Below are 5,870 nucleotides of genomic sequence, written 5' to 3'. Positions count from 1 at the left end.
GGTAAAGATGGTGCTATAGTTAGATTACTTTGATTGTTTTGTTTTTGTTTGTTTCATTTGTTTCTTTTCGTTGGTTTTTCTTTTAGTATTCAGTTTTTGTATTTTGTTGTTATCTCCATTGAAAGCATTGAATTGACTTCCTTGGTGTGTGCATGTCCGAATCTGACCAGGTGCAAAGTTCACCTGAGCCACTTTCACCAAGAACCGCTGCTGTGCGTGCTGGTTTGAGGAGGAATTATAGTTCTTCAAGCGTTGAATCTAAAAGTTACGAATCTGAAGGTTCAAGCAACATGGCAGAGATTCCGAACAACAACAATGATGAAGGAGGTGGTGCGCTTGTTGTCCAACCAAGAAAACCCATGCGTGAGTTTTCCATTCCCAAAGTCACCGATCAACCTTCGTGCAGCGTCTATCCTCAACTCACAGTTGACAGGTTTGAGCTTAAAAGTGGTATGATTCATCTTCTTCCAACTTATTATGGTAATACCACTGAGGATCCTTACATGCATATTAAGCAATTCTTTGAAATATGTGCTACGATCAAAATTCAAAACCTTGATGATGAGCAGATTAAGATGAGGCTATTCCCGTTCAGTTTAAAAGATAAAGCTAAGTCTTGGTTATACTCTTTGCCTAATGCTTCAATTCATACTTGGGAAGAGCTTTCTAATAAGTTTTTGCAGAAATTTTTTCCGGCTCAAAAGACTAAAGAGATTAGAAAGGAAATTCTTGGTTTCACACAAAAGAAAGGAGAAGCTTTTCATGAATGTTGGGAGGGGTACAAGGAGATGATAAGTTCTTGCCCACACCACAACATAGAGAGTTGGATGCAAATGCAATCTTTCTATGAAGGTTTGCTTGATTCCGAAAGGATGATGGTAGATGCAACAAGTGGAGAAGGACTGATGAACAAAACAGCAGATGAGGCTTTTACTCTCTTTGAATCCTTGAGTACTAACTCTCAACAATGGAGCCACAATAAAGGAAGAGGAGCTCCTATGAAAGCTGTGGTCTCTGAGGTAAGTACTAATAATGAGATTGCTGCAAAACTTGATGTTATGTGTTCTTTGCTCCAACAGGCAGTGACTGGCCCTCTAGGAAACAAAGTGGAAGTTCAAGACCAATCTTTTGCGGAGCACATGCTAGAACAAGCAAATGCCCTTCAAGCAAGGAATCCTCAAAATGATCCTTATTCAAACATGTACAATTCGGGATGGAGAAATCATCCTAATTTCAGGTGGAACAACAATCCAAATGTGCAACAATATCAAGGACCTCCCCCAGGATTCCAAACACAACAAAGGCAATTCCAGCAAGCTCCCCAACAAGTGTAAGAGCAAAGGGGTGATCAAATGAGAGAATTGCAAGACATGTTCAAGAAGTTCATGGGGCAACAGATGCAAACCAATCAGAACCTTCAAAATGCAGTGAACAAACTAGAAGTGCAAGTTGGGCAGATTGCATCCTCCATGAGCAATAGAGCATTCGGAACTTTCCCAAGCCAAACGGAGGTGAATCCAAGGCATCAAGAGCATGCTAAAGCAGTACACATCTTGAGAAGTGGTAAACAAGTTGATAATAAGGTTGGAGATGCCAATGAAGAGCAAGAAGATGGAGAACCTGTGGAGATCATTCAGCCACCACATGGGCAGCCCACAGCTTCCAACAAACAGTCCATCAATGGTCCTGGAAAGAGCACAAGCCCTAAGGTATCATCTAATGCTAATCAAGTTCCAATTTCAACTAATGCTTTTAGTCCTATTGCACCCTTTCCCAGCAGGTTATCAAAGTCAAAGAAAGATCAAGGCTTGGATGAGATAATGGAAACATTCAAGAAGGTGCAAATCAACATCCCATTGCTCAATGCCATTACTCAGATTCCAAAGTATGCAAAATTTTTGAAGGATCTATGCACTAACAAGAGGAGATTCAAAGAGCATGAACAAGTTGCATTGAGTGAAGAGGTAAGTGCAGTGTTACAAAGAAAGCTGCCTCCAAAGCTAAAGGATCTAGGTTCGTTTTCTATACCTTGCATAGTTGGTGATTTTAAGTTTCAAAAAGCTTTGCTTGATCTTGGTGCTTCTATAAATCTTATGCCATATCATGTTTATGAGAAACTTAACCTTGGTGAGTTACAAGCCACATCTGTGAGCATTCAATTGGCAGATAGAACTATTAGGTACGCTAAGGGCATTCTAGAAGATGTTTTGGTGAAAGTGGAAGAGCTAATTTTGCCAGCAGATTTCTTGGTGTTGGAGATGGAAGAAGCACCAATTCATGACAATCAGTTACCACTCATTCTAGGTCGGCCATTCATGGCAACTGCCGGTGCTATTATTGATGTGAAGAAGGGTACATTGACCATGAATGTGTTTGATGAGACAATAGCATTCAAAGTGTTTGAAGCCTCCAAGTTTCCAAGTGATGAGCATGAAGTTTTCCATCTTGATGCAATTGATACTATGGTGAAAGAAGCACTGCCAATGAGTTATTTGGAGCCCATTGAAGCATGCATCACAAAAAGCATAAGGAAAGAAGAAGTGGACAGCTTAGAGGCTGTGATCTCTCCTTTACTTCTTGAGCTTGTTTGCAGCATGGATAGCTACATAGAAATTGGAAAGAGGTATGCAAACCAATTTGAATCATTACCCCCACCTACTAATAAGGTTTTACCTTCTATTGTGCAGGCACCAGAGTTGGAATTAAAGCAATTGCCAAAACACCTTAAATATGCTTATTTAGGTGAAAATGAGACTCTACCTGTTATCATTGCCTCACATCTCGGATCAAATGATGAAAAGAAGCTTTTGAGAGTTCTAAAAGAGCACAAAACTGCAATCGGGTGGAGCATTGCAGTTATCAAAGGCATAAGCCCAACACTGTGCATGCACAAGATATTATTGGAAGACAATGCAATGCCTAAGAGGGATGCCCAAAGACGTCTCAATCCGAACATGAAGGAGGTGGTAAGGAAAGAGGTAATTAAGCTTTTAAATGTTGGTATTATTTACCCTATTTCTGACAGTAAATGGGTGAGCCCAGTGCAAGAAGTCAGGTATCACAGTGGTGAAGAATGAAGCAAACGAACTTGTACCTACACGGATGACCACGGGCTGGAGAGTTTGCATTGATTATAGGAAGCTCAACACAGCGACAAGCAAAGATCACTTTCCTCTTCCATTCATTGATCAAATGCTTGAGAGATTAGCTGAGCATAGCCACTATTGCTTCCTTGATGGATATTCAGGCTACAACCAAATCGCCATAGCCCCAGAGGATCAAGAGAAGACGACCTTCACATGTCCCTTTGGCACTTTCGCTTATAGGAGGATGCCTTTTGGTCTCTGTAACGCCCCAGCCACTTTTCAAAGGTGCATGATGAGCATTTTCTTCGACATGGTAGAAAGGTTCATTGAGGTATTCATGGATGACTTCTCTGTCTTTGGTGATTCTTTTGATCAATGCTTGCATAACTTATCCAAGGTGTTGGCTAGATGTGAACATACTAACCTTGTGCTTAATTGGGAAAAATGTCATTTTATGGTTAACCAAGGCATAGTTCTTGGTCATGTCATCTCTAGTAAAGGAATTGAGGTAGATAAAGCTAAGATTGATTTGATTGCCTCTATGCCCTCACCTACTTCTGTCAAAGAAGTACGTTCTTTCCTTGGCCATGCAGGTTTCTATAGGCGTTTCATTAAGGATTTTTCTAAGATTACAAGGCCTATGTGCAATCTCCTTGCCAAGGACATGGATTTTGTGTTTGATCAACACTGTGAGAATGCTTTCAATGCTTTGAAGAAGAAGCTCACAACTGCCCCAATCATTATACCACCGGATTGGAGCTTGCCTTTTGAATTGATGTGTGATGCCTCAGATTATGCTGTTCGAGCTGTTTTGGGACAGCGAGTTGATAAGAAGCCACATGCCATCTACTATGCTAGTAGAACCCTCAACGATGCCCAACTACACTATTCCACCACAGAGAAGGAGTTGTTAGTTGTCATATTTGCTTTAGAGAAGTTCAGATCATATTTGATTACTAACAAGGTTATTGTTTACACTGATCATGCAGCATTGAAATACTTGTTAGCTAAGAAGGATGCCAAACCACGACTCATTAGATGGATTCTCTTATTGCAAGAGTTTGACTTGGAGATAAAAGATAAGAAAGGAAGTGAGAATGTCGTGGCTGATCACTTGAGTAGATTGGTGCATGTATCTAACGAACAGGAGGATTCATTGCCATTGCGTGAAAGCTTCCCTGATGAGCAACTCTTCTCCATTTGTGCTTTGAATTCTCTCAATCCATTGCCTTGGTTTGCTGATATTGTTAACTATTTGTGCACTAATGAACTCCCTACAGGGTTATCTACGTTCCAACGTGACAAGCTTAGGAAGCAAGCAAGATACTACTTTTGGGATGATCCATATCTATTCAAGCATTGTCCAGACCAAGTAATTCGAAGGTGTGTGCCTGAAGGTGATTTTAAGAGCATTCTGGAGTTTTGTCACTCCCACGCATGCGGAGGCCATTTTGGAGCAAAGAAGACTGCCAGCAAAGTGCTACAATCAGGTTTCTTTTGGCCTACCCTTTTTAAGGATGCTTATGTTTTTTGTGCTTCATGTGATAGATGCCAACGGATGGGTAATTTACATGCTAGAAATCAGATGCCTCTCACCAATATCTTAATCATTGATATATTTGATGGTTGGGGAATTGATTTCATGGGCCCTTTTCCTACCTCTTATGGATTTGAATATATATTAGTTGCTGTCGATTATGTTTCTAAATGGGTGGAAGCCATTGCCACTAGAACTAATGATGCTAAGGTTGTGATCAGTTTTCTCAAAGGAAATATTTTTACAAGGTTTGGCACACCTAGAGCAATCATTAGTGATGGTGGCTCCCACTTTGTTAACCAAGCTTTTGCAGCACTCTTGAAGAAATATGGAATCACGCATAAGGTGGCAACACCCTATCATCCTCAAACTAGTGGGCAGGTTGAGATAAGCAATAGGGAGATTAAGCACATACTTGAAAAGACAGTGAACACCACAAGGAAGGATTGGTCCATGCGTTTGGATGATGCATTGTGGGCTTATAGGACTGCTTATAAGACCCCTATAGGTATGTCTCCGTATAGACTTGTTTTCGGTAAACCTTGTCACTTACCAGTAGAGCTTGAGCACAGGGCTTATTGGCCAATCAAGGCCTTCAATTTTGATATGAAAGCTGCTGGTGAGAAGAGGAGGCTTCAACTCAATGAGCTGGAGGAGTTGCGACATGAAGCGTATGAGAATGCGAAGCTTTACAAGGAGAAAACAAGCAATATCACGACAAGAAAATTCTTAGGAAGACATTTGAGAAAGGGCAGAAGGTTCTCTTATTCAATTCACGCCTTAAGCTCTTCCCAGGTAAGCTTCGTTCTCGGTGGATTGGCCCTTTTGTTATTACTAATGTGTTTAATCATGGCGCAGTGGAGATTCAAAACATTAAGGATGGCAGCACCTTCAAGGTGAATGGACATCGGTTGAAACCTTACTTCGATGCCAACTTTGATGCCAATATTGAGTCTCAAGCACTCAAGGAGCCTCCACCACTCTCTTAAAGCTCACCAGAGTTTGGATGTCCGGCGGAAGACGTGAAACTTAGCGCTTCTTGGGAGGCAACCCAAGGTGATGAGGAGAAGATAGAATATGTGAGGAAACTTGCTTGCATCCTAATCGCTTCAAAGGGGAGTTTTTCTGAAATCTAACCTTTGGTTATGTCTTTCCCTTGTCTTCTTTCCTTTCATTTATGTGGCATTGCTTTTTTCTTACACTCTAAACATTGAGGACAATGTTTCATTTAAGTTTGGGGGGAAGGA

At 41.0% G+C, this 5,870-nt stretch overlaps 1 pseudogene; it reads left to right on the top strand.

Moving 5' to 3' along the window:
- LOC109948025 lies at nt 1,353–5,623 on the top strand (annotated as a pseudogene).

Source organism: Prunus persica, chromosome G3, assembly GCF_000346465.2.
Source record: "Prunus persica cultivar Lovell chromosome G3, Prunus_persica_NCBIv2, whole genome shotgun sequence".
NCBI lineage: Eukaryota > Viridiplantae > Streptophyta > Magnoliopsida > Rosales > Rosaceae > Prunus > Prunus persica.
This window is presented reverse-complemented; position numbering and strand designations above follow the sequence as displayed.